Genomic DNA, 26,996 nt, shown 5'->3' with positions numbered 1-26,996 from the left:
CAGAACTCATCCCTGTGCTGCACTGTCAAGCCCTATTCTTAGCCTCTGCTACTCCCTTGTTTGTTTGCTCATTCCAGGAAACCACCCAGCAGCCTTTCAGGGTTTGGTTTGATCAGACGCGAAGAATCTCACCCAAGCGTGAGAACCTCATGATATCAGTGGGACAGGCCATCCTGTGCAAGGATTCTGGAATCTTCCTGCTCTTAATTGTTAATGAAGTTACCTTCAGCAACATGCAGGAGTTGAGAGAAATGGCTTTAAGACGTGGTCCCACATGTTTGATGGCATTTCTTTACAGTTCTGGTGACTTTCCTACTGCATTCATTTCTGTGCTGTTGTTACGACCTCTCCGGTTGTGTTATTGACAGAGAATGAAACTGGGCTCACTAGCTCCAACGCCCAGATGTCTACCACTTGAGCGAAATGACTAACTCCATTAGCTGGGAACAGCAGCGGGTGGCCATGCTCTGTGGATCAGTGACAGAAGGGGACCCAGACATACTTGGCCAGTCTATGCTATACAATCCTGCTCTCCCGCTGGTCATGTGTTTCTTCAGCCTGCCTGATCTGAATGTATAACCAGGAGACCTGTTCAGGTCAGCTTCTCCAGACACCTGAGTTTGAGGCTTCCCATACTTCCCATACAGGGCTCCAACCCATGCATAGCTCAACACAAGCCATTCCCCACATTTCTTATGATAAGGCATGCCACAGAGTTTAGTCCCTGAGCTATCTCTGTCCTACACAAGCCTGCTGTTGACGGCACTGGATAGTCCTGGAAATTAAGCATTGCCAGGGATGTGAAATTGCAGAGCTGCTGCTATGGCAAACAGTGTTAAAGGGAAGAAGGCTGTGTCAAACTCCTGCTCACTTGGTGGCCCTGGCACATATTACATACCCGGGTATCAGAATGCGGAGTCTCTCCCATGCCTTCATAGCAGAAATGGAATAAGGTGGGGAAGGATGTGATGTGGGGAAGGACACCCAGTTTAGAGCAAGCGGTAGGGAAGAATCGCCCTTCCTTCGATGGTGCTAGTCCCAGAACCAGAGGCTCAGGGCCTAATTCTCCTGTGTCCTCATTTACATGCCTGCAAACTAGATGTAACATGCTACTAAATCAGATCAGAGTCACTTTGCCCTGGTATAAATGACGGCACAAGGTGCAAAGCCATGGCGTGTCAGGCCCTCCATGTCGCAAATTATGGTGACAAGCTCAGTACAAATGTGGATAGGTCTGAGAGAGACAAGCAGCTGGACAGAGACAGACAGACACAGATATAGCTTACACTTTCCCCCTTGTCCTTCTGCTTTTTAAGGTCAGTCCCTGAAGGATGCACCTAGCATTCCTCTGCGTGAGTTAGGGGGTATGCAGCATCTCCCAGGAGGCTGCCCTGAGAAAGAATCGGGGCCCTTAAAAAGCAACAGGACACAAACCAGTTTGCAAGGTCCTGCCTACGTCTTCTGGAGAGGATTTTCAGTGCATAGCCACAGCTAAGATTCACTAAAGCCAAGGCCCCCTCCTACGGTGTTTCCTGATCACTGCACCACCCAGAGCCCACAGCTCCACGCCCATCTGCAAAATCAGCAGCTAGAGCTTGCTCGGGGCCTGTTGACTCACCAGGACACCTCAGGATGTGTAATCGTGGCGTCCTCTTAGCAAAAGCTATTTTTGTCTCCCAAACAAACAGAAGGCAACTTTGATGACGTGGATGAAAAATGGCTTTGTGGCTTCCCCGAAGGGAAGCCTTGTTTCAGTCTAACGCGAGGCAGCGATCAACAGCCCCTCTCTCTTCGATTTGATGGATCCTAGAACCAGCTTTATCCAAAAGCTACTGACAAATACCCATGTGCTAACCTCAGGAAACCTAACTCAGAAAGGCTGGCTGAGATCCTAGTGTAGCTGAAAGCATCTTGAGGCCTGGCCAGCCTGAGCGGAGCATTCTGTTGTTGTTTCTTAAGAGCGCGATTCATTAAATCCAGGAGTTGGGCAAAGTTCCTTTCTTTTCATCAGGCCAGTGTACTCCTTTGCTCTGGCTACTATGGAATGGGGGGTGGGGGAAGCAAACCTTGGAAAATAAAACGTATTTGGCATTGCTGCATTTCATTGTGGGAAATTGTGTTTGCCCAGATTTTATTCAGCTCTGATCTCTTCCAGCCACATAGGGTTTGTTTTAATGATAGGGGAGTTATAAGGACCTATCTTTTCCTGATGGTTTTATATTATAATATCTATAATAATAATAATGTTTAATTCTTATACAGCCCGTTCTATCCACATGTCTCAGAAGGCTTTATTAAGGAAGGCCAGTAATACTATCATTTCCTATTTAAATCTGGGGAAACTGAGGCACAGATGGTTACGGTGATGTGCCCAAGGTCACCCAGGAGGTCAGTGGCAGAGGCAGGAATCATGCTCATGTGCCCCTATATCCCCTTAGACCGAAACTTTTCCATCAGCTCTAGTTTGGCTCATAAATAAAAATGCCCAGTTCAATAGTGGTGTAGTGGCTGAGAAGTGAGAAAGCAGGGGACTATAAAGATCCGGTGGAAGGAGGGTCCAGTAGTGAGAGCTACAGACTGGGATGCAGGAGACTTGAACTCACGGATAAATACATTGAAGACTTGGAGCCACTCAGACACTGGGTTGAAGGGGGCCATACCAGAACCGAAGCTATCTACAAAGAGACAATGAGGCAAAGGTGTAATTTGACTGTAGAAACAGTAAAGTGAAGCTTAATCAAACTTATCTGGGGCAGCTGGCATGAAAAGAGGTTTCACAGCTTGACAAATGACTAGACTCCCCTCTCTTTTTCTAGACTAGGCCCGAGAGCGGAACCAATTGCCCGAACGCCTGGTCTCCTCAGCGCCAGTCTCGGGAGGGAGGGTGAACCCAGCAAGTGAGCTATCAAATCAGCTGTGGGGAGACAGCCAACCCACCCGTCGCAGGTTCTTGCCCATTTCAGAATTGTTTGGGGAAAGCCTGCTGCATCTGGAATTGTTTGGTCTGGATTGGGGGCCAGGGGGGGCTTTTTGTTTGGCTTGGGGTTCCCCCCCCCAATTCAGTGCATTCACCTTTCAAAGAAAAGTTCCACCTCCATTAGGAAATGATACCATTCGTTTTGCAGGGTGGCTGCGGTGACAAAAGACAGCGAGGCTGAGACAAAGGCAACTGGCCGACTACATTTCTCGAGCGCCCAGTGGTAACAAGCAATAGGGATAATCCAGTTGCCGTCATGAGCTGTCTGTCGTCACGATCATGCTCTCGCTGAACTCAACGGTGACAATCGCATTCACTTCAACAGCAGCAGAGCCATGAGCTCTCTGTTACTGCCTCTTGCCCATATGGGGGTGCGGGGGGACATGCACGTTTTGCAGCGAAAACCGGTTTCCCCCTCGGATAAGCAGTTCCGGGGCTAGGAAATCAAAATAGCCATTGAGGATGGGCCCAATCCAAAAACTCAGCTTGAATACACCAGGGGCAAAGTTCTGTGCTGCACTTTTAAGTGGCACAGCACAGAACTCACAACCCGGGGAGCTCAGGAAGTTATGGTCGTTCTAAGCTCATTTTGTACCCTGCAGAACCTGGGCTGCTCTGAGGACCAAAGAGAGCCCCAACACAACTTAGACAGCTCTGGGCACCTACCTAAGTTAACAGCAGCCTTGCTGTGGGCATCGGTGCTGCCCAGAATATACTTAGTGTCCCACCCCCAACATGCCCCCCCTGCCACTGGCACACCCACTTTTCCAAGGTTTGCGAGGAGATCTTTGCAAACGGGGCTTTTGCTCCCTTTTATAGCATTTTACCCTTTCACCTGGCATAAAGGGACTGGAGTGGGGGTGAGGATCTGAACCCTGGGGTTTGGAAATGGTCAACGCCAGCTAGAACCTTGTGGAAGGAGGGAGTCTCTTCATTGCTTTCAGTGGGCACGGGAATCTTACAACTTCAATCAGTTTCCTTAGGAACCTACCTCATGTAACCGGCAGACGCTCAGAAGGATCCCACGGCAGTGAATTTTCAGAGGTAATCATTTGTAAACGTTTTTAATTTCTGACCAAAGAACATAAGAATGGCCCTACTGGGTCAGACCAAAGGTCCATCTAGCCCAGTACCCTGTCTTTTGACAGTGGCCAGTGCCAGGTGCCCAGAGGGATGCTTTGGTTTGGTGTTCCCAAACACTGAAATGGAAAAAGCTGGCAGAGTTCAAACTCCAGGTAGAGAAATGGCAGAAAAAATATCACTGGAGCCTCCTTTTTTCATCTCCTTTAACCCTAATCATTTACTAGGACCATGTGTGAGGCAACAGGAAATGTAATATACAGGGAATATTATATTATGAATATTATGTCTAGGTTAAGATGAATCAGATTCCAGAGACATGCAATAATCCCCTTCTCCCAGCGCAGGTGCTGGAGGGGAGAGGTGTGTGTACTTTTAACAAGTAGACTGATGCAAGGAGAAGCATTGCTTACCGAGAAACAAGCCCCAGGGAAAGCCACATCGACTTGCAACCCAGGACAGAAGGCGTGAATCTGGCGAGTTAATTTAACCCGCCAAGTTGGTAATATTTTATGTTAATTGCTGTATGTTAAACCAATAAGCAATTGGGTCAGCAATGCAGCCAGCATGTGGGAAATGACAGACAGTGGGGATCCTGCACTCAGAATGGATTTGGGCAAAACCTCCTGTTGTAATAGGAAAGAACAATTCCCAGCACGACAGGAATTACTGTGTAAAATTCTATGGCCTGTGTCCCACAGGAGGTCAGACTAGATAATCCCAGTGGTCCCGTCTACACTTAAAATCTGTATCCCCAGATCCAGAACACAGGCGGCTCCTTGCCTTCCAGGAATCCAGAGGAACCTGGTCCCAAACCAGGTCTTGCTAGCTTGCACAGAGGAGAGTAATGAAGTGCTGCATTTTGACAGGCCTCCCAAGAAGAAACTGCTCACGCCACCAGAAATAAGCCGTGTGGTATCCTGAGTTCTCTCTGGCTAATGGCAGACACCTGGGACCTGAAAGGAAGGAGCTGGAGCAGGAAGAGAAAGGCGGAAAGGGACTGAGATTAAAGAAGGTTGGAAAGAAGAAGTCATATTTCACTTTCCTGCCATTTCTTAACCTGCCTATACATGATCCCGTATGTTCAATATGTGCTTCTGATTCCAGCTCTCCATGCGCCCTACCCCAAACAAATCCCTGCACCCTGGAATCTAGCTCTCTCCATTTGTGTTGGTAAGAAAGAGAGAGAGGAAAGAAAATAAAGGGTGGGGGAAGCAGGCACGGAGTCTTTTTAGGGGCCTTGATTGTCTTTAATGATCTTTCTAAATTTCACATATTAGCCGATAACATGTGGGTCTCATTTATATCCCATTCACCTCTGAACTGGATGACTGATAAACATGCTTCCAAATGCAATACTGCTCTGTGACTGCTCTTGATTTTAAAAACACTTTGAATATAATGAATGCAAGATCCAGAATAGCTCCAAACAGGCCATCTGCCACTGGGTGATTTCAATTTCAGGCAGCATGTTCCACCTTTTTAAAAGTGCCTCTCTCCTTTCTTGAATTGTACGGATCAGCTCCTCAGCTGGCATTTTAGTGATGACAGTGCAAGAGGTTGGCATGGTTTTATTATCTCCACCACTGCAGCTGGTTGAAATTTTTTCAACAAAAAAAGCTTTTTTCCCCCTCTCTTTTTTGACAAAAAACAGGGTTCCATCAAAAATGACATTTTTCACAGAAGCAATGTTTTTTTATCAAATAACAAACCCAAACCTATTTCCATTTCTAAAATCCAAATTTTTTATAGGAAAAAAAATTGATGAGTGTGAAAACTTTTTTTGTTTTGGTCGAAATTTTTAACGAGGGGGGAAAGTCCCATCCTGCTCTAACACCATAACAGGGCCGCCCAGAGGGGGAGGCAAGTGGGGCAATTTGCCCCAGGCCCCCGGGCCCTGCAGAATACTATAGTATTGCAACTTTTTTTATGGAAGGGGCCCCCGAAATTGCTTTGCCCCAGGACCCCTGAATCCTCTGGGCGGCACTGCACCACAGTGGTAATGCAAGCTTCCTCCATGTCACCCCACCGCTACGCTTATATGGGCTCCAGACATCAGAGGGGAATTCAGTTTGCATGTTCTAGTCCTTGGCCTCCTCACTGAGATGACAGTGGTGGTAGCTTTGCGACAAGCTTTAGTCTATCCAGGATTTGGGTTGAGACACCAGCTCATGTCAAACTGAAGTCACCACGAGATGGTAACAGCTTCCGTTTACAACTGTCTGGGGTTAGATCTACACTGACAATTTAAACAAGTAGGCTTGGTATCCCATTCTTAGACCCCTCAGCTATCCTGTTTACTTCTGCCTCCAGAGTTTATGGCTCTGTTGGAGTTCCCATTCAAAATCCCCTACTTGCCAGGCTTTCTAAAGCACATATTCAGTTCTGTTCCATTGTGCATTGGGGCCACACCACTAGAGAAGCTGCAAGGAAACAGACTGTTATATGGGATCCAGAACCACACCGACGCAGTCCCTTCAGTGCTATAGGATTTTCCATCTGTGAATGGGTAACGAATTCTTGAGGAGGGCTGTGTTAGGACAAATTGGACATTGTCAAGGTAAATTATATTTGGAACATCTCAGCCTAGATAGTGTCTGGCTTAAAGATTTGCTGATGGCTCATGAAAGATTTTTGAAAACTTACAATGCAGGGATGTTTCTGCTGAGAGCAGAAATGTTCTGTATTTCTCCTCTTCTGTGGATCCCACCTGACATGGCAAGCTCTCGACCATGACCTAGAGCCAGTTGGAGTACAGGACCCTCAGCCCCACAGGAAGCAGTTGCACCTTTGCAAGACTGGGGTGGTGACATCAAGAGGCCTGAGGTCTGACAGCAAAAATATGCAAGTATTTACGCATCTACATTTGTGCACAAATAGAGTGTGCCTTGATGGAGCAAATGTCCTAGACTAAATTCTCCTTTCACGTCCACCAGCATGAGAGCACAGCACTTCACTGATAGCGGCAGAGTTATTCTGGATTTGTGACAGAGAGCAGGTCTCTGAGCCAGATTTGTCACTGCTGTGTGACCCCTGTACCAGTTAGGCTGGCACAAAGGGGCCATCAGGTAGGTGTAAGGCCCTCTACTTCACAAAAAAACCCCTAGAACAGAGGACCCTGCTAACTGCTCCACTGCAGGCAGGAAACGCCCTTGCTGCAGGGGGCATGCCAGGAAGGGACAGACTGAATAAGGGAGAAGGGACCATGTTGGGGCTGGAGGGGGTGTGACCTGGGTTTTCCTACACCCTGGCAGTTCTTTGCTCCTACAATGGCCCATCTAGGTCATTGCATCAGGGAGCAAGTAAGGGACAGATCTCAGGGTTTCCCTTACCAGTACCAGGGACCAAACAGGCATCCCCTGAACAGGTGAGATGCAAGCTGCCAATTTCAGACCTTGCACCCCGTGTGATGAATCTTCCCCTCTGTCTTCACACAAACGTCCTTTGTAATTAAAACAAACTAAAGAAAAGAAAAGAAAACACCCGCTCTCTGAGCAGAAGACTTAGCTCTTGTCTAGTCATTTTCATCCATCGATCTCAAAGCACTTTACAAGGCATTCAGTATCATCATCTCCATTTTACAGCTGGGGAAAACAAGGCAATGAAAGGCGAAATGATTTGCCCAAGGTCACTCAGCAGCAGTGGTAGAAATAGAATCCATGTCATCTGAGTCCCTGTCAATTGCCCCATCGACTAGACTTTTTCGTTTGTTTCTTTTCTGTGAGATGTCAGCAGCTTGTCATTCAAAAATAAAAAAAATATATCAGGTCAATTTAATCCAGAGTTCAGGGCCTGACTTTGGCCTTAGATCACTTAATGGCGACATGAATTCCATTTTTTTTTCTCTTTTCAGTTGGGCTGCTGTGTCAGTCTAAATTTTCAGCCTTAATTCTGAATTTCCTTCTGTGGGATTTACGTCAGGCCCTTACCATTACTTAGTTTTCTGTGGTTGAATACATTTTGCTGCTCTCCAAAATGTGAGCTCATAGCAAAATGGACTGCATTTCAGTCCAGCTCTACAGCTGAGGCTTGGAAGGAGCAGGAAGAGTTAAAGGGAAACCCACAAGGCAAACCACTTTGCCATTTGTTTTTCAATAAGCTAAATAATGATGGAGGACAGTGTAAAGGACAGACCCTGCCAGGGCACAGAGAACTGTTTTGCTGATGGAACCTTTGGATTGAGTTTTCTGTTTAATTCTCCCAGACCTGCCCAGTATTGCCTGGGGGTGAAAATATCATGAACCAGCCTTCGGTGGCTTCTTCCCAGCATGTCTAGAACTGGGACATCTCCAGCTCGGATGGACGCACCAAGGCTCTTCACCAGTCAGTACTTCCAGTGCTGCTCACCACTGACCTTCTCCACAATGTTCACTCACCTTTCCCTCCTCTCCAGCTGTTCCTTTCCATTCCCCCTAACCATCTCCACTCTCCCCTTCCTTCCTCCCCAACATTCACCTTTCCCTCTCTGTTGTGGTCCCCATCCATCATAGCATCCTTTTCATTCTCATCTCCACACTCTGCTCCCTTTCATGCGCCTCATTGTAACCAGTCTGCAAAAAATTCTCAGCCTTCTCTCCCCTCTGGGCCATTCCAACATTCTGTCCCTCTCTGTCTCTCAAGGTCATTTTCCTTTAACTCTGAGTGAGTTTTCACAGCAAAATGCAGCTGCAGCTGACAAATTTCATCTCACTTTGACCCTCTGACCATAAATTGGCCCAGCTCCACTTGTGACTTTGCCTGAGTTTGCCTGAAACTTTGAAACCCCACTGGGTTTTGCTTGAAATTCCCCCTAAGTTGAAGGCTTACAAATCTCAGCAAACCTTTCCCTGAACCAGGGTTGAGTTTTGAACTGATAAAGGAACCTGAAGGTTGATGAGTTTCACCAGATTCCATGTTTTGTTAAGAAACAGTCAACATAGTTTATCCTAGGAACTGCTAAAGTCAACTCTGGTCCCCAGACACCGTATAAAAAAACCTCATGTCCCTTACCTCAGATTGTGGCATCCCCAACTCTGGCAAACTGGGGCAGGTTTGAGAGAAAACCAAACTTGGATGATTATCCAAGTACCAAAAAAACATACCATATATTGTGCTGATGGATTCAGAGTTGGACACAGCTTGCATTTTGCCCTGTACCATGAGAACCCCATTTTCCATTAATGAACCCTCGTTAGCTTGCCTTACTTCTGACGCAATCTCCCCTTGAATGGGTGCCTATGTTCTACCTGGAGGGGCAGCCCTTGTTAAATGTCGTGGTTTGGAATGAGCCGACACCAGGCTGGACAAGCTTCGCCAAGTCAGTTAGGGAGTGGGGGCTCGCTCTTTGAAGCTGCCATTGATAAGAGGATAAAAAGATAATTATTTGTCCAAATTTGAGTGAAACAAAAGAAAAAAAGGTAATTTCCACTGCAGCTTTCTGTTCCATACCAGGAAGAGATTCCATTGACTCTGGAAATTCTTGTGGTTTTTCCTTATCTGTTCCCACCTCACTGTGTTTCACTCCATTCCCTCCCTTTCCCGATGGTCCTGTTTCCGGATTTAACAAGCCATAGATTATACACTAACTAGGAATGCAGTGGTGTGGCAGCTGGGCCAAGTAATCCTCTAGCAGTGCAGCCTCCCGCACGCAACCTGTGAAATTGTTGCAGGCAAACGAGCTGTACAGTAATGGTCATGAGTGGCTGAGTTACCTCAGATATCAAAGTAATGTAGGACTCTTGGCATGGCATAGATACATGCCTTGCTGTGGCTGGACAACACACAGGTATAATTTGTACCGTCAAAATGGCTGAGAAGTTAAACGCTGGTTGGTAACAGACTGTGAAACCCATAGGTGAGTCCACTTCATGATTTTCTGAACAAAAAGAGCTCTCTCAGCCAGGCATGTAGCTGTTTCAATCACTTCACGCTGACTCAACAGATTTTCTAGGCTTCAGAGTGACACGTGGCCAGGTACCAATCCTGGACTCCTATGATATAGAGATTTAAGTGAAAGGGACACCCGCGGGCAGAGGGCCAGCACAAAGGTTATGCTCCACTAAATTCCTAATGTTGTTGGTTTTTTACAGTTGGGGAAACTGAAGCCCAATGCTGCTGACAAAGAATAGAGCTGTTCCTGGCTTATAGTCCTATGAACTAGAGGTCACCAAATGAAATTAATAGGCAGCAGGTTTAAAACCAACAAAAGGCAATATTTCTTCACACAACGCACAGTCAACCTGTGGAACTCCTTGCCAGAGGATGTTGTGAAGGCCAAGACTATAACAGGGTTCAAAAAGAACTAGGTAAGTTCATGGAGGATAGGTCCATCGGTGGCCTCTGTTTGCCAGAAGATGGGAATGGGCAACAGGAGATGGATCACTTCATGATTACCTGTTCTGTTCATTCCCTCTGAACCACCTGGCACTGGCCACTGTCGGAAGACAGGATACTGGGCTAGATGGACCTTTGGTCTGACCCAGTATGGCTGTTCTTATGTTCAGGCCACTAGAATACAAGTTCCTTTATACAGGAATATTTCTCTTTAGCTAAAGCAAAGGCGGCTTTTGCAGGGTTTCGAGGCCTGGGCTTTATCCCTATTACCAATATATACTCATTAGGGAGATAAACAGCCACCCTTACAACCAATAGTATTGTCCAACAAAAAGAAGGGATGGGTATTACTCATGCTGCCTGTAAATAATGGCCAACTGTGCAGGCTCAGACATGAAGACACCTTTCGCCATAGGCAGTGGGAGGATAGGGCTAGAGGCAGGAGGATCAGGGAGGAGAGAACTGGACACAGGAAAAATGGCGTGTTTTGTCCTCTTTTTGTGTCCTGTCTTTCATACAGATTGTGAACTTTCTTGAGGAAAGGCCTTTGTTCTAGGAGTGCACAGGGTCTTGCACAATGGAGCTTTGATCCTTCATCTGGGAACTGAGGTGCTTGTGACATTTAAATAATAACTAAGGATAAGAAATGGAGAAAGAGACAGAAGAAACGATCGAGCAAAAACAGGAGTCAAAGAGCCACATCGAGAGCAAGAATAAGGAAAAAGTGGAGGAAAAAACAGAATCTGTCCAGAGAAGAAGAACCGACTGAAACAAAGAAAAGTGGGAGGAAAGAAAAAACCCAAGTAGGAATGGGAGAGCAGGGCAGCAAGGGGAGGACTCGAGAAAAGCTCGAGAAAGATAGAAATGAAACATGAGGGAAACAAAGACACTGCGGACGGAAAAGAGATGGTGAATGGCTAGAAGGGAGTTAATGAGAGCCAGAAACACAACAGGTTGGAGAAATGTTGATTTTATTTAGTATTAATTGCAGGAAAGAGCCTATAAACTGTGGTAAAAAAACTATTATGTGCCCCATGCAATGCCAGCTTCATGCCAGCCACCTCTTCGAAGCAGGTGTATTATTCCTAGTTCCCGAGGTATAAATAAATATTTGATTTTCCATGTCTTTTTATGATGCCATTTCATTATTTTTTACTGCTATATAGTTAAAGGATCTGATTCCTCCAGAACAAATCTGGAGATTAGCCCGGGTGCATGTAAATTAGGGTGTGGGGGAGTGATGGAGGAGTTCTGCACCTGATCTCTGTCCCCTCCAAAACATACCTAATGATCATAATAATAATTCCTAGCTCTTATCTAGTGCTTTTTGTCAGTAATTCTCAACGCACTTCACAAAGAATGTCAGCACCATTATTCCTATTTTACAATGGGGAAAGTGAGGCACAGGGAGGTGAAATGACTTGCCCAAGATCTCCTGAGTACCAGTCAGTGCTCTAGCCACTAGGAAATACTGCTTCACTTCCACATACACAGAGTCATCTCTGTATCCCATTCACTGACTCATGCCTGCAGCAATTCTGAAAACTTTCAGGTGACTATACTATAGTAAAAACTATGTGTCTATTTCTCTCTGTTTCACTCTTGCTCCTGACTCCTCTAGCCAAAATTCAGATTAGGGAAGAAAAGGGTGTCTGTACTTTACTCAAGCTCCACCCAATAAATTTCTGCTAAAATGATTGGCGGTGAATTAACTGGCACTGCCGTTTTTAGGCTTCAGAGTTAAAATTGTCAGTTAAACTGAATGGGGCAGTTTCTTGGGCATTGTTTATGTCTGTATCTGCAGGCTTGATTTAATCAAGTCACATTCAGAAGACTTTCTTCACAACCATAAGGGCTGGAAACCTTTTCCGCCACAATGGAATCTGAAAGTCTGTAAAGTCAGATGGGATTACCAAAAAGGTGCCAGGAAGATGTGATCATCTAGAATTGGCTCACTCCAATTCCTGACCTGGGATGATGGGCTGTGCAAAATGAACACAAATTTTAAACCTGTGGCCAATTCACATCAAGGTTCCCTGAGGGCCACAAACCTTTTGGTGGATCTAACCTCACTTTGGATCAAAGCACAGTTCGATGTATGATTTTAGGTGGAAAACCATGAAACAGTGATTTCAGTGCAAAAGCAAGTGGAATTTTGCTGTTTCAACTAAGAATCAGTACAGGTTAGGGGGCTTCCAAAATAAACCATCGATGGAATTAAACAAGACAGAAGTTTTCATGATGTATAAACAGGGGAATCTTAAGTAGAAATAGGAGGTTGTGTTAAATCTGTGTTTGGCACTGGTGTGACTGCCAGTGGAATTCTGTGTCTAGTTCTGGTGTCCACAGTTCAAGAAGGATGTTGATAAACTGGGGAGGGTTCAGAGAAAAGCCATGAGAATAATTAATGATTGGAAAACATGCCTCATAGTGATAGACTCAAGAGCTAATCTGTTTAGCTTAATTAGAAGGTTAAGGGGATGACCTGATTACAGTCTATAAAGTACCTATATGGGGAACAGAAAATATGAAAACAGAGAACCTAGCAGACAAAGATATAATATGATCCAATGGCCAGAAGTTGAAGCTAGACAAATTCAGACTAGAAATAAAGTATAAACGTTTAACAGTGAGGGTAATAACCACTGGAACAACTTACAAGATTTGTGGTGAATTCTCTTGATCACTGGACATTTTTTAATCAAGATTGGAAATTTTTCTAAAAGATCTGCACTAGTTCACACAGGATTAATTCAGGGATGTTCTATGGCCTGTGTCATCCAGAAGGCCAGACTAGATGATCAATGCTTGTTCATCAAGTGTCGGGCAGAGCTAGCCCACCCACGGGGATCTTCAACTCAATCCAGTGTCCAACCAAAGACACCGAGAGGAAAGTGATTTATGGTTTTCACAAAAATGAACAATCACTGCAGTGAGCAACAGATTTTGTTTAAACCAGCATCAGCTTAGGAACTAGCATTTAACTAGTTTCGCCATTTTTAATGGCTCTGAGGCCAGCCTACTCCCCAGAATGTCGAAACCCGGAGTAGCATTGGGGAACTTTCAGTACATATGCATTGGCTGTATAATGTGTATGGTGCTTCCAAAGTACCAACATAAACTGCAATACACCCACCCTTAGTCTGCAGTGTCTCTTAACCAAGAGATTGGGCCTGGGGTGGGGGGTGAGGGGGGAATTATGGATGGGGGGAGGGGATTCCTGCAGTGTTCACAGAGTAAAAGTCAACTATGTAAAACTGTTAGACTCCCTGAGCTTGCAGGATATCTAAAGTTTATAGTCAGTGTTGATGTGGGCTCGCACTTGTAACATCTGTATCCAGTCGCGGAGCCAAGTCGGTCTTTTTTCCACTGCTTGGTCTCCCCTCCGTGTGCACGTAAATCTCCAAAGGGAAACACTACATCATAATTTTTGACCAAAAAGGTAATCCTGGGCAGTCTGTTATAGCAACACCTGCAACACACAGAGTCTTTTCCAGCCAGGACTACTGTTAATATGGTACAGGGCTTCCACTGCCCCCTTAGGGAATCCACAGACCAATGTGAGCTAATAAGCAACAGGGCAGACCCGTTTCGATCAGCCAGCAGGTTTGTGTCACAAGACACGGAAAAGCGGGTAACGTGACCAGTGACATCTGACATGGGGAAGCCAACTGGCAACTGCTGAGATTGTAAATGGGGATCTCAAGAGAACGGAAATCAGGGTGAAATTCACCCCAGTGCAAAGGGCTCATGCAAGGTGAAACACAGCCTCAAACCAATGGTGCACGGGAGTGAATTTCAGCTTGCTGCTTAAACACTGCTGGGGATCAAACTCCATCCTTGATCTTAAAAACGGCAGCCAAGTCCTTTGGTTTGTTTGCAGTTTTCAGCACATCTTTATTTTAAAGATGAGTTTACAGTTTGGGAAAGGTACCACACTGGTAAATCCTAGCACTTGGGATCTGAGAGACCCCAGAACTTCGGGTGAGCATGTCTTTCTTCCATATTAGTTGAATTTAGTGCAGGGTGAATAACTTTTTTCTGAAAGCAGCCATTGTGAAAGCTTTTCCCCCCTTCTTTTATTAAAATTTTCCTTTTATTGCCAATACACTTTACTCTGCATACCCTATTCCTGGGCATGCACGACCCTGCCAACATGCCTTACTCCTGACCTGCAGCACCTCTTTCTTTGCCAACCCAGAGCTCACATACAGTTCTTCTAATACTCCTCATTATTAACCTTCTGAACCCCCTGCACTTCCAGCCCTTGGCCCACACATGGAAGGCCAGGAATGAGGTACATTGCCTTACTCATCTCCATCCCACCACCCCATGACAGAAGCTGCGGGGTTGCAACCACCAGCTATGTCCTAAGAGAAATGTGACCCCCAGGTCTCTCGAGGTCTAATGCATTTACTCTGGCTGAGCTAGCTTTTTCACGACTTGGATAGCAACAGTAGCATATTTCTGAGCTCTCTCTCTCTCTCTCACTCTTTCTCTCTGTCAAGGTCAAAGAGGTTCCTTCACGTTTTCTGAAGCAGTCTGGAGAAGGTGAGTTTGCTCAAAGGGTTTACGCAGGACCTACAAGCCCTGGAGATGTAATTGGGGCACTAGAAACACAGCTTTATTAAAGGGAGAGAGAGCACAGGTATTAGCCATCTGTGTGCCATGGAATATTTCTACCGTACTTGGGGCTGTGGTTTATTTTACTAGTGGTGACTAGTTCAAGCAACATTTAGTCAATAAATATGAGCTATGAGGTCACTCCACCGTTTAGCTGTTACCCTGTCTACACATTTCACAGCTGGGTAGTAACCTTTTAACTAGCGTCTACCTCGGTGGGGAGTCTACATAAAATAAGAGCCAGGATCCATTGGTCTTGGTGGGGGATCAAGAAATAGAAATGCACGCAGGGTTTCTGAACAGGGAACAAAAATAATAGGTGGGGGCTCTCTCTTCATTCTGTTATGTCGGTGTGACTCCCAGTGGAGTTACTGGACCCTGGAAGCTCTCTAAGCGATGACGCCCTTCCTGCTTTTGAACATGGAAGCAAGGAGAGCACACTACTTTGAGGGCACTGTGGTGTCCAGCTTCTGCCGTCTATTTGGAAACATGGGCCAGGACACAAATAATTCCCTTCAGTTTCCATCCTCATGGAACAGTCCTATATGATTGAATACAAAATGGTAGCCTTCCATAGGGTTATTTTTAAAAATGTATAAAATGGATCTCATTGTCTAGCAGATTCTACAGGGCCCTGTTACATTTCTCTAGAACCCTGCTGACTTCATCCAGTTCTACAGGATCCATCCATGAGGCCAGAGTTTTGATTCAGTGTATTATGTAGATTCCCAAATCCTCTCATGCCACGAGACCTGAGACCCAGCTGGAGAAGCGAGGGTCTTGCCCCTCTTTGTAGTCTCTCTCCCCCCCAGCTAGTTAAGGCCTTCAAACTGTCCAGCTCCCCAAGGATGAGTGGTGGGACGCAGGTCCTTGTTAAATGGCACTCTTTATTCTGCCACAGAGTGGTTGCTGCTGAGTGACATGAGGCTCTTCCCACTAAACTCTGTTAGCAATGGGTCAGGTGTATATCCAGAACACCTGCAGTCATGGAGCCTGAGACCACTTGTCAGAGCTAAACCTGGTTGTGATCATTGCAGCAAGCCCTGATCCCATGTTAGCTAAAATTGCATCTAGAAACAGTCTCAGATGGGTAGATTTCAGCTAATGCTAAGTGAGTTAGGCTCAAAAAAATTAAATCCATGAATGTCTGTGCTACAGGGTGAGCAGGGACAGGGACAGAAGAGAATGTTCTGCCAAGAAATTCCAAGAATGCCAAGAAATTCATAAGTGGAAGGATCTGGAAAGATGCCAAATTTGGAAAATACCAAAATGAGGGGAATAAAGAATGGAGCTAGGCTGAATTACACCAGTTATGGATCTGGCCCTGTAAACCAGAGGTTCAGGGGTGTAGCTTGGAAACAAAAATGCATGAGCAGGAGGTGTGGACATGAACAAACACCTGGGGCTCAACAGAAGTTGAGGCTCCTGTCCATCATCCTTCTGTAGACTGAAATGAAACGAAAAGCAAAGCCAGGGCAAAGGAGAATTCCATCGAGGGAGGGCTCTGTTCCTCCACTGTGATGTGAGCAAGGTGATGGCAAGTCCCTTCCAAGCATTGCACAGAGTCTCCGAAGAGGCAAGCCAGAAAAGCAGCTTGCTTGGGCTGCTGGCAGGGCTAGAGGTGATGGCTCGGGTAAGCCTGTTGCTCCCGCCCTCTGGCACGCCGAGAATTCCAACCTGTTTCTCTCTCGCTGACGTCAGGACGGAGCATCAGTGCTGGACACATGGCACCAGCTTCTGGAGACAGCTGCAGGCCCCACCCAGCTCAGCTGGAACCTCCTAAAACGGGACCTGTTCAGTAAGCTGCCTTTTATAGAACTATAAAACCAAGAGTTCACGTATGAGGAGCTGGGCCAGTGCGTGGGAGAGGTGGCCAGACCTGGCTGCTGCTGCTGCCATCCTGACCGCTGCTCCCTGGCAATGTGTGCCACCCTGCTCCTTGCCTGACCAAAGGCCCAGTGGCATTTTTTTTTCAGAAGATCAGGGACCAGATGGCACAGGAGCAGAAGAACCAGTGCTGCATTTCCCGGACCTTCAGGCAAGATTCAGAGCGGCAGACAGACAGACTGATGGTCTGAGGGTGTTTATTCACGTTCATCTTTCCAATATGCCTGTATTTGCTCGAGATAAAAATGTTTCACTGCCTTTTTCTTGTCCGACGATGTTTTCAGCTGCCCGGCAATACTCAATAGCGTCAGAATACACCCCTCTGAATGGCAATGATTGCAAGAGGGATCGAACCAAGATGCCTTGTTCCCCAAGGACAGCAGAATGCTGCCCACAGCCTCCCCCCGACCCCAACAAATCTCTTGCTCTGCGCTGGATGCAAGCCCTCCTGAGCACATTAGTATCAATGCAGTTAATAAAGTGCACACTTGTAATGCTGGGCCCGGAGACAAGAATAACATTAAATAACACTGCACCCACCCACTAAGAACACCGAATGTGTCACACTCCTCTGTGTCATGCTTTTAAAAATATCTTCACTGACGGGCCCTCTTTTTTAAAAATTGTATTTATATTTTTGAACGTCTAACTCTGCCAGGTGGAAAATGTTTGCATCAGAGCCCAAGCAGGGGCCGGTGATGGATGTCTGCTTGTTTTACGTTAAATGGGAGGAAAGGAACAAAAAAAGTTTGCAATTACATGTTCCTCACAAAGAGGTGGGGCCGCTGGCACAGAGAGCAGCCTTAACCTAAACCGCATAGACAGATGCAAAGGGAGGTGGCTTTTGTGGCCAGTGGAAATATACAAACAGGGGCAGCCTGAAGCTGAGATTTTATAGGAGTGAAGGGATTACAGGCTGAACGAAAGGCTGGAGGATTTGGTTCTCCTGAGGGCTTCCACTTTGTGTTGTTCGTTTTGCCCAGCCCTATGGAAGAACTTGGCAGCAGAATTTGAAATGAGAGACAGGCCTCGGTGATGGGGTTAGAGCCCAGTACCAGTTTGAATCTGGATCCCATTCTAGGAGATGTCTATGGTTCTGAACTCCCCCAGGGTCAGATACCATGTGCCTATTTGACCTCATCATCTTGCTACATAAAGCCAGGCCGGACTCAACTATGGTGGAATGAAAACAAGAGCACCACTCCACTGAATGCATCCGATGAAGTGAGCTGTAGCTCACGAAAGCTTATGCTCAAATAAATTTGTTAGTCTCTAAGGTGCCACAAGTCCTCCTTTTCTTTTTGCAGATACAGACTAACACGGCTGCTACTCTGAAACCACTCCAGACAGTCACAGGATGACTGCTCAGTGTGTTCAGTTTCCCACTAACAGTTTGCTGCCCCTTTCCTGACAGGTCTCCCTGAAACCCTGCTTGTCATCATCAAAGACTTATTTTTAAATTGCCATTCCCCCCCCCCAAAATTTACAAAAGCAACATTTAAATGTTACATTTCAATTAGCAAAACATGCAGCTCATTTTCAATCTGAAAACAATACAATAAATGCATTTATTCTTGAATTGTTAATGCAATGTAATTCAATTCAATTAGGCTGTTATTGATGCATTAAATGCAAATTGAGATGGTACGCTCTTAGGGGCAGGTACTGTCTCATTCTATGTATGTGCAGTGCTTAGCACAATGGGGGCCCCACTCCCCTAGGCATACAAATAATTAATACTATTCACCTATTTCTTAGGTGAAGATGAAGGACAACAGGGCTCAAGAACTGTCATCTTAGCAACTGTCTTAACAAGAGTCATTATTTACTGCCTCTGCTGAACACCCTTCTTTCTCCTTTTTTCAGTGGTCACAGCAGCCACAATACCATCCAGTGGCACTGTCCAAGTCAAATCCTGCAAAGCCTGTCATTCAGGCCAAAATTATATGGCTAGGTAGGCACAAAAGCCAGCAGAGTTTCATATAAGACTAAACTGGGCCTCACAAACTGTTCACAGAACCTCCAAGCAACAAGGTTTTGTTGTTCCCTGCTCTCGCTAGAGGTGAGACATTCCATCTCCAGGGCAGATTTAGTTCTTGGGCTTTCATAGGGGTGGGAACTGTGGGTATGTCTGCATACGGATAAAAGACCCATGGCGTGGCCATGGCTGGCCCGGGTCAGCTGACTCGGGCTCGCAGGGCTTGGGTTGCGGGGCTAAAAAATCACTGTGTAGACATTCAGGTTCAGGGTGGAGCCCAGGATCTGGGTCTCTCCACCCTCACAGGGTTCCAGAGTTAAGGCTTCAGCTCAAACCTGAGGATCTACATGGTGATTTTTCAGCCGCCAAGACCAAGCCCCATGAGCCTAATTCAGCTGACCCAGGCCAGCAGCGGGTTTTGTTCTCCCTGCATAGACAGACACCACAAAACTGCCATCACAGGCTATAAGATATCCCAGGCCTGTTGTGAACTATAAGGCCGGTATTCCATTATGTTAATCCTGGAGACTGCCTAGGGCAGCATTTTTATATGCAGCAATGACTTTAAAGTGACATAATGGGATTGTTTGGGACTGCCGAAGGAGGTGGGAAAGAGAAAGGCTGCGTTATCAGAATAGCCTCTCTTCCAACGCCTGCTATAATTGCTGCACTAATTTCATTGTGTTGAATTTGACTTTCCAGGCCAGCCTGCCAGATGCTTCTGGCTTTGCTATTACCTCCAAACACGACCACAATGGGCAGTAAAAGTGACGTAGTTCTTATTCTGCCATAGCGGGTTCTCTGCACTGAGTCTGTTCATTGCAGCTTCATGGAGCGTGTTTGCATTCCAGCCAAGTGCCAGCCCTCAAGGGCTGAACCGGGAATTTGGGGTCCCATTCACTAATGTGCTATGTATCATTGCTGTCTGTTTGCCACAGGTGCTTCTAGACCCGCCTCAGCCAAATGACAGTGCTCTGCCTAGGTAGCTATCAGGTACATACCCAGAGGGGAACGCAGCTAGGCAGCATTGACCGTCTTGTGGTCAAGGCCCTGGAGGTCAGGGCTTGTGTGTGACTTAATCTCTCTGGTTCTCAGTTCTCCCTCTAGAAAATACAAATAGTAATGCTTCCTCCATCTGTCCTCTCTGTACAGAGTCTAAGGGTACGTCTACACTGCACAGACAAACCCACAGCTGTGAGTCTCAGAGCCTGGGTCAGTTGACTTGGGCTCGCAGGGCTCAGGCTGCAGGCTAAAAAAGAGCAGTGTTAATGTTCAAGCATAGGCTGAAGGGAGATCATAAACACACATCATGTTTCCTTCAGGGCAAGGACTGTCTCTCAGCCCATAGCACAAAGGGGCCCGCAGGCATTACTGAAATGCAAATAATGAATATGAATATTTGTCATTTCTTCACTGTCCACTTGGGCCCATAAGACAAAATCCTAGTGATGGCTGGCATTGTGTTAAAAAAATGTTTCCCTTGGTATATTTCATGATTTGGCACCTCCATGTGCAGCTAGAGATGAACTTCTGCCTACCACGAGAAGGAGGTTTTTATCCCGAGCGGTACAGACAAGCATTCAGATTCCATGTGCCTGTCTACATATCCTGTTATCCCTCTGTCTCGGGGCACTGGTGCCCAGAACACACTGTATGTAGCTCGGTTATTCCTGGCAGTGTGGAAACCATACGGGCCGCCCAGACAAGCAGAGTTTAAGATGCCCCACTGTGTGATTGCGATGTAAAGACAGATTAATAACCAGTACGTAGTAAAATGGCAAAGTCACTTTAGCACCAAGGAAATGTATTGGGCTGACATCCTGGGGAGAATGGCATTCTCTTACTGAGCTATAGGCTGCAGCACAGGCGATAGCAAGGAAGCTTAGGCACTGTGCCTAAAACCTGCTTCACTGCAGGCTCGAAAAGACCGCCTCGAAGGAGGAGGGTGGAGTTCCAGCTCCCTGGACCATTGAACCCTTGGTTTCGGGCAAGAAAGGCAGGGGAGCCAATTAGTGTGACTGGCAGTGGTGAGATTTCTACTTTGGGCACCTCTCCACCATTAAGACTTCCAAAGCCACCCAACTGCCATCAGTTGCATAATAACTTCTGGGCAAGCTCTGGAGAGGACGGCTGATTTAAACCTGTAAATGGCTCCGTTACAGAACATACTCAGAAGTCCCAAGATACTCTAGGAAACATGACCAGGTCTTTACTGCTCTCATGAAATGTAACAGATTGGCACTGAAATGCATAATGTATGCCAAAGCAATTGACAGCACAAACCCTGGACTGAGTTCCTCATTGGTATCAATCAGGATCTTTCTGGTGTTTAATTTAATTTGATTTCTCCTTTTCTCTTTAAGTTCCATGGTTTTTGGCTGGTGCGCTTTTGGAGTCAATTAGAGGTTGCTGGAAAAGCATTACTTTGTAGTCCCCCACAAATGCAATTATCATCCCCTTTTCTAATTATTCCTTTTAAAACCTGCATGTAGGGGCTTCTGTCACTAGATGTTACTTTATATTTAAAAAATTTTAAAAAAACATTTGCAAGATTAGTTAGTCAAAAAACATCACCATCTTTTTCCTCTTACACTGATTTCCCACATGCGTATCAGTCTTAATGGGTTTCATTTTTGCCCCTTGCAAACTTCTCCTGCACGTCGCAACCAATGTGTTTACACCCTCACTTCTAGAGACAATAGGTCTATGGTCCTTTCACACTATTGCCTCCCCTGGTGAGAAGATTTTGCTAATGGTGCTGTAGCTACCTATCCACAGGGAAATATGCTCAGACCACTCAAAACCAGGGATATGATAAAAATATGAGTGTGAAGTTTAGCTCTTACTTATGTGATTATGGTGTTCAGTTCCCCTGTATTATGCTTTCCAGCATACAAAAGCTCAGCCATCCAGCTTCAGTCTAAACCCGCTTTTATTTTATATTGAGCAAAGCAACAAAGAAGAAAGAAGTAAAGTATCCATGAGAGGGCCCAATGTGTGTCTCTCTTCTGTAAGTCTGCAACAGATCTGAGGACAAAATGGCTGCACTTACAAATGTAAAGGTGCAGAGCACGAAACAACAAAAGGCATCACAAGTATCCTAGCTATATACACTGACACTTGCTGTATGGAGACCTGCTTTCAACACTTCTTGGAAGACTCCTAAAACTCACAAGCTTAAGGCACTGAAGCTACTTTCATAACAAGCCTTCTCCACCTTTTCCAGTCAGGTACAAATGCCTCGTGACTTGGACAGTGTCATTTCTGTCATCTATTCAACCTTAATTTAATTGTGCAGAAAAATGGTTTCAGGTTTTGTTTTGTTTTGTTTTTCCATGAGGTGATGAGGATAAAAACAGTTCAGCAGAAGGCCTTAAGCGCTGAACCTTTCCACATTTTTTTCCCGTTCCCTATTTCTTCCACAACAGGAGGCTGAGCCATCAAATCAAATTTCTGACCTAATGCATGGCTGCTGCAGGATAGGAAAAAAGCAACCGAGCACTGTATAGAATTGCCATGTTGTCGCTGTCGGGAGACTCGGCTGCAGACTAATTTGGTGCAGCTTCCTGTTTTTCTATAGCCAACTCTGAAGAGAAACAGCGGAGAAGCTAATATGAGCTTCTCAAGGCATTGACTTGCTGCTGTTGTGTTTTTCAGCTGACAGACCCAATTCAACAGAGGCCTGACTTTGCTTCCAGCATCAGCCACAGCCAAGGGACATGGTTAATGTCAAACGTGACGCACTTTGTTTACTGTGAGGTTGCAGTTACACAATGTACCGCTTGGTATTTCCAACTGAAGTCCCGGCCATGGCCTTTTTTCATTGTTTTTTGGGCAAGTGTTTGGCTTTTCAGGCCTTCGCGGACCTGGGTTAATCAGCCATTAGGAGTTCGTGTAACTCCCTAAGGGCTGCAATGGAACATCACTTTAATCTCTTCAGGCTTAGGAGCATCACAATCTACTAAGACATGAACCTGATGTCTGAAAACTAATTGCATCCCTAGCCTTTAAATACGATGATGACATTTCTTAATTAACTCCTCCAGGCCTCTGCCAATTTAGACTAAAAGAAGCAAAGAGATAGATTCCACCCCCTTTCCCCTCCCCAGTGCAAGGATACTAGCACTTATTAAGCCATTTAATTAGTCATGAGGCAGTTTGGGTGGTAGGGCTCATTTCACTGTAACTTGCATCTCAAACATCAGCATCAGTTGAAGTAAATGGAGTCGTACGGGGTAAGACAGAGAGGAGAACTGGGTCTACTGTGTATTAATAACCCTTCACTGTGCATTCAGTTTGCCCAATTGCTCCCCGTTATTGCAAATGCACACCTTGCAAAGTGCTATTGGAAACACCAGATGGGCAGAATTCCATACACACAACACAGCTGTAGATAGGACTGTCCTATTGTGAAAAGGTCATATAACGTGACTGATTTAATCTAGCGCATTGTGTTTGCTAAGGGAGCAATATTGTACAGGTGAGGAAGGCCCTGATTAACTGGTCTGGCCAAGGTACATTTGGCACAGGGTTGAGGGCGGTAAAGTTGTACCACTTTCATGTGTCTCCAATTCTGGGGCCAGCCAGGGGTCAATCTAGTCTGCAGTATAACTTAGAGTAGCCTCCGGACTTCCTATATCCTACACCCAGCTGCCTATAGCCCCAGTGGGCCATTCTTGCAGCCAAAGCACAGCAGAACTGTAGCCATGCCTCCTTTTCTCCAGCCCCACACTAGCAGTTGTAAATGTAACTCAAGAGCTTCCTCCTGCAGGACTTGACTTTGTTTCTCCAGGGGAGGGGCAGAGAAGCATCGTGAAGGGGACATAGCTCTTAGCTGGATGTTCTGCGTCTCAGATAGAAGGGGCCTGAAACATCCCAAATGTCTCTTTGAAACTGACGGGGGACTATTCCCCATCTACTTATCGCAGTTTTACATACAAGAGCCCATAGGTCTTACCTTGTGTAATACTTTCGGAAAAGTCCTGAAAAAATTGAACTCTGGCCTATTCTTCAGCAAAGCGCTAAGCTGAAATGCAGGAAGAAGGGAAGTGTTTAGTTATGCAGAATACTGAGAATCCCCTGCCCCACATTGCCCAAGGAGGGACAGCAAAGCCCCTCTATCCCACCAGGGATTTCCTTTTGGTGGAGCGAATTCCACAATACACAGATCCTCCAGCTTCATGGCCCCTTTCCACAGGCTTCTTTTCACTTTCTGCATCAACAGTGACAACGCTAAAATTACACTGCATTGCCCATTTCATGGGAAGATCTCAGAGTGTTTTACAGATGGGGAACCTGAGACACAGAACGGGAGCTAGAACCCAAGTCTCCTAACTTGCAGGTGTGTGCTCAGACTAGAACGTGCTACATCATCTATTCAAGAGACGGTTAAGAGGAGGTTTGATCATGGTCTATAAGTTCGTATGCGAGGAGAAGAGTTCCCATAGCAGAGGGTTCTTTAATCTAGTGAACAAAGGCATAATGAGCCCCAGTGGTTGGAAGCTGAGCCTAGACCAATTTGGACTAAAATATGGAACATATTTTTAACTCTGAGGGTAATTAACTACTGGAACAAGTTAAGAAGAGGTGCAGTGGATTCTCCACCATCTCAATCTTTAAATCAAGACTTGGTGTCTTTCTACAAGATCCACTCTAGTGAAGTCAGAAGTTACGGACTTGAAGCAGGAATCACTGGATGAAATCCCCTGGCCTGTGTTATGCAGGAGGTCAGACTCAGGGATCATAATGTCTCCTTCTCGCCTTAAAATCTCTGAAGCTGTGAAAGGCCTCCTTTAAAACATGCTTCCTCTGGGAAATTTGCCTGAGATGCCTTGTCCAAAATCTCTGTACACCCTCCCATCATTCAATGCATTAGTCTGTGTGAACAACCGTGTAAGTAGCTTCTAGCAGGGGCCTTGTCTTCTGTAACAAGCATGTGGTCGGTACTTAATCAATAATAGGGGTAAGGCCATGCATATGATGGAGACCCCTGCCAGACTGTCTGCTCCCCGCACCGGGCATAGCCACGTACAGCAGATGCTTACTCCTAGCATGTCTGTGTGGGAGGAGCTGAAAAAACACGTTACTACCCCATGTTAGTGAAGAAATGCAGTGCTGCCAGCTGGTTCCATCACTAGCACAATATCCACAGTTTAATATTATATGACACTGCTGCAGCTCGGGGCTTCAAAGAGGACAGGATCATTGGCTAATTGGATTTCTGTTCTCAATTAGGGCCGAGGGAAAGCCAAATCCAAGGCTGACATAGAAAGCTTTAAACATCTGTAACAACAAGTGGGTAATTTATGACCAATCCATCGAGTCGTTTGTAATCTGAATGCAGGCTTTTACCTCAAGATGCCTACCTTTTCCCATATGTGCACGGATTTGTTTCGCAAAATAAAAGAATGCAGAAGTTTTCAAAGTAAAATCTCCATTCCCGCTCCTCCATTACAATTATGAAGATGGTACCTGGGAGGATTTGGGTTTCAGAAAGTGAGCGCCAATCTCTTCTTGCTTTGCGATGGAAATTGGACATTTAACAGCAGGCGTGATTATTATATATATATATATATTTGTGGTGGGGATGGAACTCTCTGCAGCTCAGTTGAGAAACTCCAATCGGTTTCACCTTCAAATCAAACCAAGATTTGAAACTAGCAAGCAGGTGAAATATAAAATTGGTGTTGGCCACATGTTGCAAATCAGAGGCTAATTAATCCAGCCAAAGATTTGGAGTCGATGTTCAAGCATTTCCACATGACATTCAAGAAAGCAGCTAACCCTGGAAACCCTGGGAAAAAAAATTAGGAACCAACTGATAGGAATTCAGATATCAGCCATTGGATTTCCCCCATCATGTCATGACATAATACAAACCAGCATATAGCAGATTTCAGTAACAACATGGGAGGGGAGAAGTAATTCTCTGTAATTTGGGCAGGAGACATCATGCTGGCAACTCTGCCCTTCTATTAGAGGATCTCAAAACACTTAACCAACATTAAGGGCTAAATTTTGGCCTTAAACCACCTTCCTGTATTGGAGGCAGTATGGCACTGCCAAGAACACACCTGTTGTGCTACAATTAAACACTGTGGGTGCACTCCCCTCCATCACCCCTGGCTAGTAAGGATGGAGATGCGGCAAAGGCCCTACCGTCTCTTTGGGATGGGTAGTGTGTCTAGCAGCTCTGGCCAAGGGGCTACCAACACTGGAGCTGTGGTCAGCCCTTGCATGCAAGAGGAGCCCCTTGCACCCACACACCCCTTGCACTTGCTGGTCATGATCTAGCCCTAGTCAGTTAAGACATGCAAGGCCTTTTTAAGGTATGTAGGAAACATCAGAAGTATTTTGTGGCTATATGGTGTGGGTAACTGTCTTGACAAAATCAATGCAAACAAATCCATAACAAAGGCAGGAACTGAATTGAGGAGTCTAGTCCTTGCAGGGGGCTGGACTAGCTGACCTCTCGAAGTCCCTTCCAGTCCTACAATTCTAACTACATTCCCTCTCCATGGGAATGTAGTTACTTACTCATTGAAGACAAAGGGATACTCATCTAATGAAGGCTTTGAAATATCTGGTCATGTGCACGTTTCAATCAGCTGGTGGAAGGGGAATTTAGATAGAAAAATACTATTGTAAGCAAATTGTTCTGGCTTTAAAGAGACATAATAAGTTATTTTAGGGGTCCTAATGCTTCCTTAAAAATGCTTTAATTTAATGGGGAAATACCTCCTGGATAAACAGTTTGTAATATTAAAATGCACTGTTGCTGAGAAATAAAACAAAACTATAGCCATATGTCTCTTTAAGTGCGACATATCAACAAATCACTAGATAGTGTTCTAGCACTCCGCCTACTGGCCTTCCCGCAGCAGCTAATGAACAAAAGGAACACAGTCTATCACCAGGACATCGCTGATTAGTCTGGTGTACGAACAAGAAAATGAAGCAAGTGATGGACAAAATTTGCACACACAAATGGGAAAGTTAGATGAACAGCTACAGATTTGAGTGTGCAAATGAGAGTGAAAGCAATATTCACCCGCACAAAAACAAGACTGTTTTGAACGTGTCTCTCTTATGTTTTCCAAACCATGACTTCGGAGCCCCTCAAAAATTCAGCACAATCCT

The 26,996-nt window shown here is 45.6% G+C and overlaps 1 long non-coding RNA gene across 2 annotated transcripts in view; it reads right to left on the bottom strand.

Annotated features, from left to right (window-relative positions):
- LOC119567490 overlaps positions 1-26,996 on the bottom strand; it is a 97,301-nt gene that overhangs the window by 6,583 nt on the left and 63,722 nt on the right. For both annotated transcript variants that reach the window (XR_005227509.2, XR_005227505.2), the window contains one exon: positions 23,815-23,883. This is a non-coding gene — a long non-coding RNA (uncharacterized LOC119567490). The remainder of the gene's footprint in view (positions 1-23,814; positions 23,884-26,996) is intronic.

Source organism: Chelonia mydas, chromosome 14 (assembly GCF_015237465.2).
Source record: "Chelonia mydas isolate rCheMyd1 chromosome 14, rCheMyd1.pri.v2, whole genome shotgun sequence".
NCBI lineage: Eukaryota > Metazoa > Chordata > Testudines > Cheloniidae > Chelonia > Chelonia mydas.
Note: the sequence above shows the minus strand (reverse complement) of the source record. Positions and strands in the feature narration are given on the sequence as shown.